The following is a 15,729-nucleotide window of genomic DNA, read 5'->3' as shown; positions in this document are numbered from 1 at the left end:
GTCATAAATCTATTAATTCTAAACTAACTTATAAAACAAATGTACAAGTGCCATCCGCATTTTAGAGGAGTTTACCATATAGCTTATGGAGTAGGAATTGAGGATTTGTGCAACAATGTCTTATCACACAATGAAACAGTTGGATACTGTTGTAATAGTTCTCCCTGTGTACATTTTAAAAATACTTTATATTACATTGGTAGCTCATTAGTGATCTTTGTTTGAGTTAATGGGCAATTGTTCATCAGTTGTACAGCTGGAACGTTTGCTAATTAGGCTGACTGGAAAGATATTAAAAACCAGATGCGCCGTTATAATAATTTCAAATATTGAGATAATATATTATTCTGCAATCCAAAGTATGCCAGTATTTTTTTTTTAATGGGACACTATAATAGGAACATTGTTAGAGATATTCTTCAGTAATTAGCAGTTTTAACTTGAAGCCATGTGTTTTCATTTTTCTATTTTTATAACTAATAAAAATTACAAATTAGTTAATTTGAATAGATTCCTATGCCATGAAGTTGGCCAATTTGGTTGTAGGGATAAATTAGAAGACAGGGTGAAAGTGTGTGATGATGAGTATTGAATTTCTGGTATGTCTGCAAAAAAAATAGGTGCTCTTTTCTTATAGTTAGTCATACGTTCATAAATGATAGGAGCAGAATTAGGCCACTCGGCCTATCAAGTCTACTCCGATCTATCTCACCCCCTCAACCCCATTCTCCTGCGTTCGCCCCGTAAGCCGTGGGTTTTCATTTTTCTATTTTTATAACTAATAAAAATTATAAATTAGTTAATTTGAATAGATTCCCAAGCCATGAAATTGGCCAGTTTGGTTGCTTGACCATGCCAATGGCATCTAATTTGCTTCCCTTATTGAAGGATATTGAAGGATTGAATGCCACATGTTAGCATGAGTCGTGCACTATTGGATATCTGGTGCTTGCATGTGACACAAGGAGGCAGAAGGATTGAAGTGAATATTATGCTACTGGTTGGATACCTGCCTAGCCAAACATCACTGTGATGATCCAGCTACCATCCAGCTACCCCCAAGTGTTCATTGTATGCCGAATAACCCCCCACCCGATGCATTATTTAAAGGGACCTTCAATGAATTACAGCTTTATCAGTGACTGATTGGGGGTGGTTGGTCGTTTGAGTTTCAGAACTTGTGAGATATTGTTGAGACTTAAAGTAGAGTTTTACAAGGACATACATTGGTTCCTGAAAAATATAGTTATTTTATTGGAATTCAGTTTTCCAGGAAGGAAAAGTGGGCCAGAGAGTTATATGCATGTGGGGGGAAATAAGAAGGAATCTGGTCAGGAGTGCTCATCCTTCCAGAGTATTCAAGGATAAATTCTCTTACATTAACATGAACAGAAACAAAGTTTAAGGACCTTTCACTTCGCCATGGAGTAATTCAGTGGAGCAAAGTATTGGCAGTGGCAATAGCATTAAAAATATTCCCCTGACTCACATTTATTTCATTGTCCAATTTCCATTTTGTTTGTACATAAAGGTGTTTATGAAATGCCTTTACTCATTAATAGATGAATTTATCTCCTGCTCTTGGATAAAGACTTGCAGTTACCACAAGCATGGATGTCCCAGAATAGTCTGAAAAGTGGAAGGAGCCAGTGGTTGCACTAGATGAAGTCTCCATGCAGAAATCAGATGTTGTGGAACAAAAAAGTATACCATTTCCCAATGTGCAGCTTTTCTTCAACCACTGACAGAAGATTACAGTGCTCTTAACTCTAATAAGAAAAGAGATGATAAAGCACTTTCTTAATTAGCAGTCTACTTACTAGGTCTTTTTCATAGCCATTGCTCACAGCAAAGAATATTTTGTCAAAAGGCTTATCTATTCAACCCTGTTTCTTCGCATCATACGAGATGTTAATGCAGATGTTAATGAGAAACAATGACTTATGAGCAATATAAATGTGCAAAAGATTAGCATCCTTTAAGTACTTTTGCTACCTGAACCCATTGGGAATTACCCACAGTAGAGAGCAAACCATACTGCTTTTGTATCATTAATTGTATCAACTCAAGCTTTGCCAACAGTTAAAAGGAGGAAGGAGAGGAGTTCAGGAAGCAATATCAGATGCCCCTTTCAAGCCCCTCTGTTCATGTTGATTACAGTAAAAGACAATATCTCTCTATTGACCGGCGCTATTACGAGCCGCGCAGGGTTGGAGTCATCGGATCAAGCACCGCGCTTGCCGCGGGGGGAATGAGTATACCTGCTGGTGCTAGGGGCATTCACTAGTCTCACTATATGAACATTTGGGTACTATCGTACAACTGTCGTGGCCTGCGTTTGGGCCAGAGTGCAGGGGATAAAGCTCGCCGCTCAGTTGTTGACAACCTCCTGGAGAACTGTGACATACTATGTATGCAAGAGACATTCTTAGCAAAGCAAGACTTGGACAAACTCAATTCTCTCAATGACAACTTTCATGGGGCTGGGGAGTCTACAACTGACCTTGGCATGGGAATAGTAAGAGGTAGGATACCAGGTGGTGTGGCTATTCTATGGAACAAGAAATTTGACTCGTCAGTAAATGTGATTCGGCTTGATGTTGACTGGTGCATTGCCATACAATTTACTCACAACGACAAGGAATTTGTTATCCTGAATGTATATACACCCTATGAATGCCATCAGAATGAGGATGAATATTTAAATAGACTTGCTTTCATCTATTCTTCCATTCAAAACAATAATTATTGTAGTGTATATGTCATTGGGGATATGAATGCAGATATAACCATATAACAATTACAGCACGGAAACAGGCCATCTCGGCCCTACAAGTCCGTGCCGAACAACTTTTTTCCCTTAGTCCCACCTGCCTGCACTCATACCATAACCCTCCATTCCCTTCTCATCCATATGCCAATCCAATTTATTTTTAAATGATACCAACGAACCTGCCGCCACCACTTCCACTGGAAGCTCATTCCACACCGCTACCACTCTCTGAGTAAAGAAGTTCCCCCTTATGTTACCCCTAAACTTCTGTCCCTTAATTCTGAAGTCATGTCCTCGTGTTTGAATCTTCCCTATTCTCAAAGGGAAAAGCTTGTCCACATCAACTCTGTCTATCCCTCTCATCATTTTAAAGACCTCTATCAAGTCCCCCCCCCCCCCCCCCCCCCCTTAACCTTCTGTGCTCCAGAGAATAAAGACCTAACTTATTCAACCTATCTCTGTAACTTAGTTGTTGAAACCCAGGCAACATTTTAGTAAATCTCCTCTGTACTCTCTCGATTTTGTTGACATCATTATAATTGGGCGACCAAAATTGTACACCATACTCCAGATTTGGTCTCACCAATGCCTTGTACAATTTTAACAGTACATCCCTGCTTCTATATCTCAGATAGGAACTTATTATTTGCCAATCATATGGCTCAGTTTTGTCAAGACAATAATTTAATATTGTCAAGCAAAGTGCTTTTACCTACAGATAGTTATACTTATATTAGTGAGGCCTGGCACACCACATCATGGCTGGACCATTGTACTAGTACAGCTGATGCACATGCCTCATTGGGGTGCATGAGCATTCTGTATGGGGCAGCAATGACTGATCATATACCTGTTGCTATGACAATAAATGATGAAAATATACCTGTGGTATCCAGAGATAGAAATAGCTTTAATACAGAAAAACTGGACTGGTCAACGCTTACAAAGGAAGACATCCTAACCTATTATGCCCATACAGATAAATCCTTAAGCAATATTCATCTACCTAAAGATGCAATATTATGTAGTAATGTTAATTGTAAAGATATGAAGCATAGGAGAGATATCTGCTCCATGTATAATGACATAGTAAGCGCCTTATATGTAGGCAGGAAGCCCTACTGCAAGCATAAAAATAAGATGCATAACATCAGGCCTGGCTGGAATAAGTATGTAGCTGAGTATCATACTGAAGCCCGTGAAGCCACCAAATAATGGGCTATGGCAGGTAGACCCAGACAGGGGCCTGTGTTTGAGCTCAAGAAGCTCACTAATGCAAGGTATAAGTATGCTGTTCGCTTCATCTGTAAAAATGAGCAAGCTACGAGGGCTGATTCCATGGCTAAGAAGCTGCTAAGTAACAATGCTACAGATTTTTGGAAGGAAGTGAGAGCTCTTAGCAGTTGCAAAACATCTCTACCATGCACTGTAGATGGAATCTCTGGAACAGCTAATATCGCAGAGTTATGGCGACAACATTGTAACACTATGAAAAAGTTTTAGAAAGAGTTCTGCTGGATAGAATAATTGAGTTTATTAACTCCACAGATAACCTGTTTGGCTTTAAAGCTAAACATGGCACTGACTTATGCATAAATGCCCTAAAGGAGATTGTAAACAAATATAGAGGCAAAAACTCTTCAATCCTTATGTGCTTTATTGATGCTTCCAAAGCCTTTGACCATGTTAATCACAGAAAGCTGTTTGGTAAAATGAGTCAAAGAGGGGTGCCTGCATACATTGTTAGAATTCTGGCCTACTGATATGCCCACCAGGCTATGCAAATAAAATGGGGCAATAGGGTCTCAGCCCCATTTGGGGTTAGCAATGGTGTTTGACAAGGGGGAATTTTGTCCCCAGTCCTTTTTAATCTATATATTGATGATCTGTCTAAACAATTGAAAGCCTGTGAACCATATGATGTATGCAGATGATCTTGTGGTCTTTAGTCCATCTAGCACTGGTCTCCAGCAGCTCCTTACTATATGTTCTGTGTATGGTGTGAAACATGACATTAAATATAATGCTAGTAAGAGTGCTGTTATAATCTAAAGAACCAAAGAGGATAAATGTCCAAAATATCCTGATTTTAACTTGTCTGACAATAATCTTCGTGTCTGTAATAAGGTAAAATATCTTGGGCATATTATTACAGAACAAATGACAGATGATGAGGATATTTATAGGCAACGACGCTTGCAGTATGTACAGGCGAATATTCTCTTGTGTAAATTTGGTGCGTGTGCAGATGTGGTGAAGGTGTCGCTATTTAGACCATAGTGCACATCACTCTACACTGCGCACCAGTAGTCAAACTATGGAAAGACAAGTATGCAGAGACTAAACGTGGCATATAACAATGCCATGAGAACACTGCTAAGGCAACCTAGATGGTGTAGTGCCAGTAATATGTTTGTGGCTGCAGGAGTCAGTACTTTAGAAGCTATCCTAAGACATCACATGTATAAATTCACTTTGCAGGATAAATGACTCTAAAAATGTGCTTATTATGGCCTTGTCAAACATAAGGGTTAGCACTACACGCTACGAATCCCAGCTGTGGAGACACTGGTATCGTTGTCTCGTTGTAGGACATTGATCATTCTTTTAATCTGGATTTTTAATTTATGTATTGTGTTTTTAAAAAATATTTAAATTATGATGTTTTTATGTGATATACCAAGATTTTATATGTATTTTATGATATTTAATATGCAATGTCTTTTTAATGTAATGTTGCCCCTTGTCTGGAATAAAGTTTATTAAAAATATTATATCTATATAAAATACAATTTTTGTTTATTCACAACTTTTTTTTTTACATCAATTCTATTAGAGTGAATTGATGTTCCATATCTCAAATCAGTGACATGAATTCAGCACGGGGTTATCTGTGCTGGTTATTTAAAAAAAATAAAATAGACAAAAACTATTTTTAATTGAAATAAAATTGTAGTAAAACAACAAGAAATAATTTCAAATAATAATATAATATTCAAATAAAGGAAGTAAAAATGAATTAACTGAACTTAACTTGTCCCCTCTAATCTGCAGGTTCAGTAGACAAAAGGTCATAAGTGTTAGGAGTAGAATTCGGCCATTCGGCCCATCAAGTCTACTCCGCCATTCAATCATGGCTGATCTATCTCTCCCTCCTAATCCCATTCTCCTGCCTTCTCCCCATAACCTCTGACACATGTACTAAACAAGATCTCTGCCTTAAAAATATCCACTGACTCGGCCTTCACAGTCTTCTGTGGCAAAGAATTCCAACAACCTACTGATTCCTGGGACCATTCTTGTAAACCTCCTCTGGACCCTCTCCAGAGCCAGCACATCCTTCCTTCAATATGGTGCCCAAAATTGCTCACAATATTCCAAACGCAGCCTGACCAATCTCAGCATTACATCCCTGTTTATGTATACAAGCCCTCTTGAAATAAATGTGCCCTGTGAAATAAATTGGGTTGCTGTTCTTACATCTGTTCAGAGAATAAATGGAAAGGAAGATTTACCATTGTAATGCTGATGAGTCCAGGACACAATTGTACTCACTTGTGGACTCTTTGTGGAATGCAGTGATGGATAAGATTGATGAACTACAGGCCACAGGAAACTCAAAATCAGCTCCTTGTGTTTGCTTATTCTTTAGAAAGTCGTTTTTATGGTCACTAACAAGTTATTTAATAACATGATTCAGAGACTCTAACAAGGCCTCTTGTCATTTATTCTGGATTCTGTTGATTTTATGGCCTTAAATCATTTTTTAGCTCTCACAACAGAACAACATCATTTGAAGTGCGTTTTAATAACTTTCCACCTGGTCAGTCATTAACTGATCAAGAATTTAAGAATTGGTGGGGTGCTCAAACAGCCTGAACATTTTTAAAATCATGTAAAACAGTTTTTGTTTAGAGGTATGAAATTATTGAAGCTGTTTTGTTTCTTATTAAAAATGCATGCTTCAATTCAGTTATAATCTTAATTGAAGGAATTTTGGTTGAAAAATGTTTACATCATAATTGTTGCTAAAAGACATTCAGAAATCCATTCATGATTGGTGTTCAAAATTCCCACCTTAACAACTTTTTAGAGCTATCCTGGATGCTGTGCATTTATCAGTCTCAACCATTATCATTTATGCTCTTCAGAAAATAAGAGGACCTCTGGCAACTTGGTAGTGGTATTGGTTTATTAGTGTCAAGTGTGCAGACATACAGTGAAATATTTGGTGTTGCGTCTGATTAAGCAAATAATACTATACATGAGTACATCAGATAGTGTGAAAAGGAAAATAAACAGGGTTGCGTTGCAAAATATAGTATTGCAGATTTTAAAAAGTGCAATGGCTACAATGAGGTGGATTGGGTGGTCAGAAATCCATCCCAAGCACATGTGGTTTGCCAAAGATTCTCATAACAGCAGGGAAGAAACTGTTCTTGAATCTAGTGTTATGTATTTTCAATCTTTTGCTTTCAACCCAACATGAGAAGGGAGAAGATACAATGACTGGGGTGGGAGTTGCCCTTGATTATGTTGGCTGCTTTCCTGAGGTAGTGTGAAGTATAGATGGTGTTGATGGGGGGTTGGGGGGGAAGGTGGGGTGGGGGGGGGGGAGAGAGAGAGGCTGGTTTGTGTGATGCTCTGGATTGCATTAAAGGATTATGTGGGGGGGTTTTCAAACATAAAGGATGTTTTTGTTTGACTTTAAATTTTGAAAGGATATTTTAAATGTGCATATTGCTGATCGACCTTAACAGTGGGTCCTAAACTTAGGAAGCAGCTGTTCACAGGAGAACAGAACTGAACATAAAATTGAAAGAGGAAATCAATTATATATTTTGACGCAACAGAAACCTGGTGTAATATTGCATCTTTGAACAACAATAGCAGACAGAGCGTTTCATGGTGGAGGAAAGAAGCTTGATTTCTATGTTTCTATGTTTCTTTCTATGATTGTTGAACCATTTAAGGAGTGTTAAATCAATACTTTTAAAAATGATGTTGAAAAGATCGATTCTGGGTAATGTTTTGAAAATGAACAGAAAAAAAAGTGATCCAGGAGGTAATTCCAAAGATTATATTTAAAAGCCTGGTGAGAGTTTGGTTACCAGGCAAATTTCTTTAGTTTTATTAAACAAATGTATGCCCTGTGTCACTGTTTTGTAATGTTGTCATTAAGTCAAAAGATTTAGAGCCGAAAACCAAAAAATATAGGCTGACACTACAGTGTAATGGTGAATGGTTGCCGTACCATCATCTTTTGAATAGAGTGTTAAATTGAGATCCTCTCTGCTCTCCTGGTTTGACGCCATGACACTATCTTAAACTAGAGCCAGACTAATATTCCCAGTGCCCTGGCAAATTTATTCCTCACTCAATGCTACTAAAATAGATGATCTTCTTTTTATCACATTGTGACGTGGGAGTTTGCTTTGCACAGATTACCTGCCATGTTTCCTACATTACCACATTCCTACATTACCACACATCAAATAGTGCATCCATTGGCATAAAGAGCTTTGGAACGTCCTGAAAATGACATGGAAATGTAATGCTGAGCTCTACATTATGATTTTAGGGTATTTACATGAACAAATATAGAGGGTTTTTTTAATGGGCTTCTTCAAGGCAGCAAGGCAGAGAGTAATAGAAAGGAAATTCCATACTTGGGGGAAAAACAAATAGAAGGCATACCCTTAACTGATGGGATGAGTAACTTTAGGGATGATCAGGTTGTTCAAATCAAAGAAAGATTCATCAGTTAAAGGAAATGATGGGGTGATAGATACAAAGTCGTGGGGAGATTTAAAGTCAAGAATGAGAATTTTGAAATCAATTTCTTCACTGGAAGACAAGTTAGGTGGCAACTATAGAGATAATCATAAAAATATACAGCATGGAAGCAGCTCATTTAGATCAACATCCATGGTTTCCAAACCTCAGTAATGTCATCTGCAATACTACCTGCACTGAAATAAATGAAATTTAATTCAATAGTCTTTCCTTGCTCACATCTTTGGAACTGGTGAATAAAGACCTTGCCTATATTACTTTTAACCTCCTCACACCGTCTTCACCAAAACTTCTCAAGTCAAAGCCTCACTCAGCACCTTAACCTCAAACACAGCACTTGCACCCCAGAACATAGCTGCTCCCAAAAATAACTGCTCTGTAAATTCCTACCTTCCGTATATTTATCACTAGGAGTTTGGCTTTGTGAGGTTAAAAATTGTACAAAGGCACCAATTTTTGTGTCTGCGACCCATATGTTCTTCCACTTCAGGTGAAAGAGATAGGAGAAAGAAGTTTAAAAAGACAATTTGTGGAGTTATCTTTGCAACATTGGAACATAAAGAATATTTACAATTTTTAACTGACCAAATTTTACTTATTTAATGATGTAATTTCATATTTGTAGTATTTCAGGATCCTGCTCAACTTTATTGGTGTAAATAGCAATTTCTATAGACTGTCCTTAATCTCCTTTGATCAGAATGCATATTAGTGATACTGTAAATGGAAATATCATGAAAAAGGTTTAGTTCTAGGTATTTTTAAGAATATTTTGCACTCTACATAATGAAACATTGAAATACACCTCAAACATCATCTTTCAGCATACTGTATGTTCTAGAATTAAATTTCAATATGGGTAATCACAAAACCAAAATATTACAATAATTGGCAATACAATGTCTGATGTAACAGTTTTTTAACTGCCTTGTGAATAATAGTAAGTAAAAAATAGTTCTTTGTATAGTCCTTAATTGAGACTGATAACTTTATTCCAATTTTCCACTCTAAAATATACAAGCCATTGCCTTACAATGAAATTGGCTAAGGAGCAAAAGCCCAGAACATGAAGGAGCAGCAATATTTATGTTAGTCTTACTAAGCATTTGTCTCCCGATTATTTCACTGACATTTAGGATGAGAGGGGATCTTATAGAAACATATAGCATTGTTAAGGGATTGGACAGGCTAGATGCAGGAAGCATGTTCCTGATGTTGGGGGAGTCCAGAACCAGGGTTCACAGTTTTAGAATAAGGGGTAGGACTGAGATGAGGAAAATCATTTTCACCCAGAGAGTTGTGAATCTGTGGAATTCTCTGCCACAGAAGCCAGTGGAGGCCAATTCACTGGACTTATTCAAGAGAGAGTTGGATATAGCTCTTATGGCTAATGGAATTAAGGGATATGGGGAGAAAGCTGGAACGGGGTACTGATTATTGATGATCAGCCATGATCATGGTGAATGGCGGTGCTGGCTCGAAGGGCTGAATGGCCTACTCTTTCCCCTATTTTCTATGTTTATGTTTCTATTATCAGCAGGTCTTTCATGCTTCTCTTATTTCTGTAAAGAACATCCAATTTAATTTTGAATGAGCAGATGAAATGAGTTTCCATTAGTATAACTATAAAAGCTCAAAGCAATGTGAATTTACTTGACCAAGAAGGTCTGGCAACTTTATTCCATGATTATGTACCAAAATCACATTGAATGCAGTTTTATACAAAGGAGGGAAAGAAGTAGTGATGCAACATTTAGAAAGGCATCTGTAATATTAAGTGCTCTGTGCTTTGCAATCATGCAAATAATTATTTTTATTTTAGGAACTTGAGCGTCCTTTGAAAGGAAGTATAGGAAATGGCATTTTCCATTTGTTAAGTATATTATCGCACCTTCATCAGGGAAATAAATCCCTTTATTCCTTGAAAGTAATTTTAAACCTTAACCTCATAGAATGATGGCAGTTGTTTGTGTGTGTATATCCCTTACTGGTGTTCATTTTTGTTATTTACTCTCTTAAACACTCATTTCCCTTATGTGTTGACTCGCATTTCATGATTATGTTTTAACATTTTAGTCAACCCAGGAATACAGCAATGGGCATGGCAACACTTCAAAGTCCTGAAAGTACCAGCCTTTAGGCACTAAGAACAGTTTAATGGTAAAGAATAACAAGAATAAACAGCCAGAAATAAAGCATTCAGAAATAAACCACTTATGAAACAATTTCTAAAGTACAGGGTGAGTTTTCATAGCTTTAATGGTCCCTTTGTTGGATTCATAGGCCGAATCATGGTAATTGCCATAAATCAACAGTGGTAGGCTACCAATGTCAGTCTAAATGCCTTCAGATTGAATAGTGGCATAAATTCAGCAAACTGGCACCATTGACTCCAATTGAGAGATAAGCTGCAGAAGTGAATTATAATCAGTTACGATGTTGTGAACAACAAAACAAGAAAAACATGCCAACAGAATATATCATAACTTAACTGAAAATGTAACTGACTCTCTTACTTACTGGAACACATGCATGCCATTAATATGTCATTGTAATGGTGCAAATTGGCAGCAAACTTAAGTGTATTCATGTTGTGAACAGTCTTGTAGCCTGTTATTTTTCTTGCTGTCTCTTATTCCTGGCTTTCTGGGCATTGGTTCTGTACATTCCTTGTATAAGTATGATGAATAACCTTTCAAAGTTCTACATTAATTGTGAATCATTTTGAAACTCCCTGATTTCCGACTGTACATGTATATCTTTATCATAATCTTTAATGAACATAAGTTTTTTTCAAATTACATCTTCAAGATTTACAACGAATAAATAACATTGAAAATGGTGGTTACTATTGACTTGGAGATAAGAGCCCCTGCCTCACAGTGCCAAAGACTCGGGTTCAATCCAGACCTTGGGTGCTGTCTGTGTGGAGTTTCCATGTTCTACCCGTGACCACGTGTGTTTCCTCCAGGTGGTCCAGTTCATTCCCACATCCCAAAGGCTTGTGGGTTTGTAGATTAATTGGCCGCTGTCAATTTCCCCTACTGTGTAAGGATTGGGATAATATAGAAATAGTGTAAATTAGTGTGATGGTCAGCACGGGCTCTGTGGGCCAAAAGGGTCTATTTCCATGCTGTATCTGCAGGTTAAACTAAACTAAATACAGCATCAATCTTCCACAGAGCAAGGTGCATATGATAGCAATGTGGCTGGACAGCAAAATTGTCCAAAGCTGCTTCATAGATTTCAAGGTTACACAAAAAAGCTGGAGAAACTCAGCGGGTGCAGCAGCATCTATGGAGCGAAGGAAATAGGCAACGTTTCGGGCCGAAACCCTTCTTCAGACTGATCGGGGGCGGGGGTGGGTGGGGACAAGAAAGGGAAAAGGAGGAGTAGCCAGAAGGCTGGGGATGGGAGGAGACAGCAGGGGGGCTGAGGAAGGGGAGGAGACAGCAAGGACTAACAAAATTGGGAGAATTCGATGTTCATGCCCCCGGGGTGCAGACTCCCCAAACGGAATATGAGGTGCTGTTCCTCCAATTTCCGGTGCTGCTCGCTGTGGCCATGGAGGAGACCCAGGACAGAGAGGTCGGAGGCGGAGTGGGAGGGGGAGTTGAAGTGCTGAGCCACCGGGAGGTCAGCTTGGTTATTGCGGACCGAGCGGAGGTGTTCGGCGAAACGATCGCCCAACCTCCGCTTGGTCTCACCGATATAGATCTGCTGACATCTAGAGCAGCGGACGCAATAGATGAGGTTGGAAGAGATGCAGGTAAACCTCTGTCGTACCTGGAACGATTGCTTGGGTCCTTGAACGGAGTCGAGGGGGGAGGTAAAGGGACAAGTGTTGCATCTCTTGCGGTTGCAAGGAAAAGTGCCCGGGGAGGGGGTGGACCGAGAGGGAAGGGAAGAATTGACAAGGGAGTTATGGAGGGAGCGGTCTTTGCGGAAGGCAGATATGGGGGGAGATGGGAAGATGTGGCGAGTAGTGGGGTCACGTTGGAGGTGGCGAAACTGACGGAGGATTACTTTTTGTATGTGACGGCTGGTGGGGTGAAAGGTGAGGACTAGGGGGACTCGGCCCTTGTTGCGAGTGCGGGGATGGGGAGAGAGAGCAGTGTTGCGGGGTATGGAAGAGACCCTGGTGCGAGCCTCATTTATGGTGGAGGAGGGGAACCCCCGTTCCCTGAATAGTGAGGACATTTCAGATGTCCTGGTGTGGAACGCCTCATCCGTGGAGCAGATGCGGCGTAGACGGAGGAATTGGGAGTAGGGGATGGAGTCCTTGCAGGAAGCAGGGTGGGAAGAAGTGTAGTCCAGATAGCCATGGGAGTCAGTGGGTTTATAGTGCATGTCGGTTAGAAGTCTATCACCTGCAATGGAGATAGTGAGGTCAAGGAATGGTAGGGAAGTGTCGGAAATGGTCCAGGTGTATTTGAGTGCCGGATGGAAGTTAGTGGTGAAGTGGATGAAGTCAGTCAGTTGTGTGCGGGTGCAGGAGGTGGCACCAAAGCAGTCGTCGATGTAGCGGAGGTAGAGGTCGGGGATGGGGCCCTGGTATGTATTGAACAAGGATTGCTCGACGTAACCTACAAATAGGCAGGCATAGCTGGGGCCCATGCGTGTGCCCATAGCTACGCCTTGTATTTGGAGGAAGTGGGAGGAGTCGAACGTGAAGTTATTGAGGGTAAGGACCAGCTCCGCTAGGCGGAGGAGAGTGTCAGTGGCTGGGTATGGGTTGCTTCTCTGGTCGAGGAAGAACTGGAGGGCTGTGATACCATCGTGGTGGGGGATGGAGGTGTATAGTGATTGGACGTCCATGGTGAAGATGAGGGGGTGAGGGCCTAGAGAATTGAATGCGCGGAGACGACGGAGAGTGTCTGAGGTGTCTTGAACATAGGTAGGGAGGGATTTAACCAAGGGTGATAGGATGGAGTCAAGGTATTTGGAAATGAGTTCGGTGGGGCACGAACAGGCGGAGACAATGGGTCTTCCGGGACAATCAGGTTTGTGGATTTTAGGGAGAAGGTAAAATCGGGCTGTGCAGGGCTGGGGAACGATGAGGTTGGAGGCTCGGTCGGGTAGGGCATTGGAGTGGATGAAGTTGGTGATGGTGCTGGAGATGGTGGCCTGGTGCTCGTCAGTGGGGTCATGGTCCAGGGGAAAGTAGGAGGAGGTGTCCGATAGTTGGCGCGTGGCCTCAGCTTTGTAGAGATCAGCGCGCCAGACTACCACGGCACCTCCCTTGTCAGCGGGTTTGATAACCAAATCTGGGTTGTTGCGGAGTGAGTCGATGGCAGAACGTTCATGTGGTGAGAGATTGGAGTGAGACAGGGGAGTGGAGAAGTTGAGGCGGTTGATGTCGCGACGGCAGTTATTGATAAAAAGTTCTAAAGCCGGAAATTGGCCACGAGGGGGGTTCCACGAGGAGGGGGTGCGTTGGAGACGGGAAAAGGGGTCATCAGTGGGGGGCGAGGACTCCTTCCCATGGAAGAAAGCTGTGAGGCGGAGGCGACGGTAGAAGCGCTCCAAGTCGTGGTGGGCGCGGAATTCATTGAGGTGGGGACGGAGGGGGACAAAGGTAAGACCTCTGTTGAGGACAGACCGTTCGGTGTTGGAGAGGGCGAGGTCGGGGGGGATGGTGAACTCCCGGCAGGGATGGGGGTTGGGGCCGGAGGTGGGGACGAGGCGATGTGTGGTGGGGGGGTGGTGGGTGGTCAGGGGGGTGGGGGGGTGAGAGGGCTGTGGTGTGGGTGGGGAAAAGCAGGGGCCACACAGTTAGAGGGGGTGGGGGGGAGGAGACTTACAGTTAGAGGGGGGGGGGGGAGGAGACTCGGTCGAACTGCCACTGAGGTAGACCAGGCTGGGTCGACTGGCACTAGGACCCAGTGGAGTCAAACCCAGGAGAGTGGGAGTAAGCAGCTCATAGATTTCAAGTACTGGCTAAGGCACCAGGGAATCTTTCCTTCATTTGTTCTGCTGTGATGTGGGTTTACGATTTTCCTCCTGGACAAGCAGATAGAATTGCAGTTTGGCTCATGATTCAAAAGGCAGTGATAGCACTTCCAATAAACAGTATCCCCTGAAATTGCAAGTCAGAATATGGGATCTGGTAACAGTCTCTGTACTCAGTTCTACCATTGCACTTAAGACGATTATTTTGCTTCTTTTTTCTCTTGCAATTATCGATAGCATCTGGTATCTGGAAAAATCTGCCAACTCATGTATTTAAGACATATTTTAAAACTTTCATTTCCTTTAAGTAAAGACACTGGAAGTTTATTGAATGGAAGGATATTGCTCTTAACTCAATAAAATACAAATGCAAATGTATCACTTCAATCAGCCCATGTCTTCCATGAAAGCAGATTACATATGGACAAAGATGCAGCCTTACCATAGGATGGCAGTACAGGCACTGTTAACATTTGCATGGAGCTCTTCCACAGCCAAGATTAGCAATGTTTTTATATTATGAATCACCTGTCTTAATCAATCCCAAAGTAACACTTGGATATAAATAAGCATCAATTGCAAATTGATTCTAACAGTCCTGCTCTAACTGTTAAACAGTAATGCAATTTTAAGGGAAACTGCAAAAATAAATGTGTCTTTTTTTTAATGACTCACAGCTTTGCAATACTCTGAGTTGTCCCCTTTTATAAGCTTGGATTCTAACCTCCTCAACATTGATTCCTCATCCTTATTTTTACATCCTTCAGTCTATCTCCATTGAATTCAAATATATTCACTTAGTCTTTCAGACACCTTTTCTAAGTGGATGCCTCAGCCTTTTTGTTATAATTATTGTCACAGAACTAAGATTATCAACTGCACCTTTGGAAAATAATTTAGAAATTATTTCCAATTCTTGGAACTATTTGAAAAAAAAAAAATAGAAAATGTGTTCACTCAACATGACCTGATGGCTAGTACCTCAATACAATGTGAGTATAGTCAATCAAAATAAATTTTTTCTGAAAATAATTCACTCTACCTCTGCGCCCGTCCTTGACAATTAAGTATTTTATTATTTTACGACAAATACATTATGCTCATTTAATGGCTGACCCAATTAAGAATAATTTAGCAGTGCAGACGTTGGCTACCAGTGTGCTAAGAAGTTTGGATTAGACTTTAGAGATACAGAGCAGAAACAGCCC

This window comes from Leucoraja erinacea, chromosome 7, assembly GCF_028641065.1.
Source record: "Leucoraja erinacea ecotype New England chromosome 7, Leri_hhj_1, whole genome shotgun sequence".
NCBI classification, from domain to species: Eukaryota; Metazoa; Chordata; class Chondrichthyes; order Rajiformes; family Rajidae; genus Leucoraja; species Leucoraja erinaceus.
Note: the sequence above shows the minus strand (reverse complement) of the source record.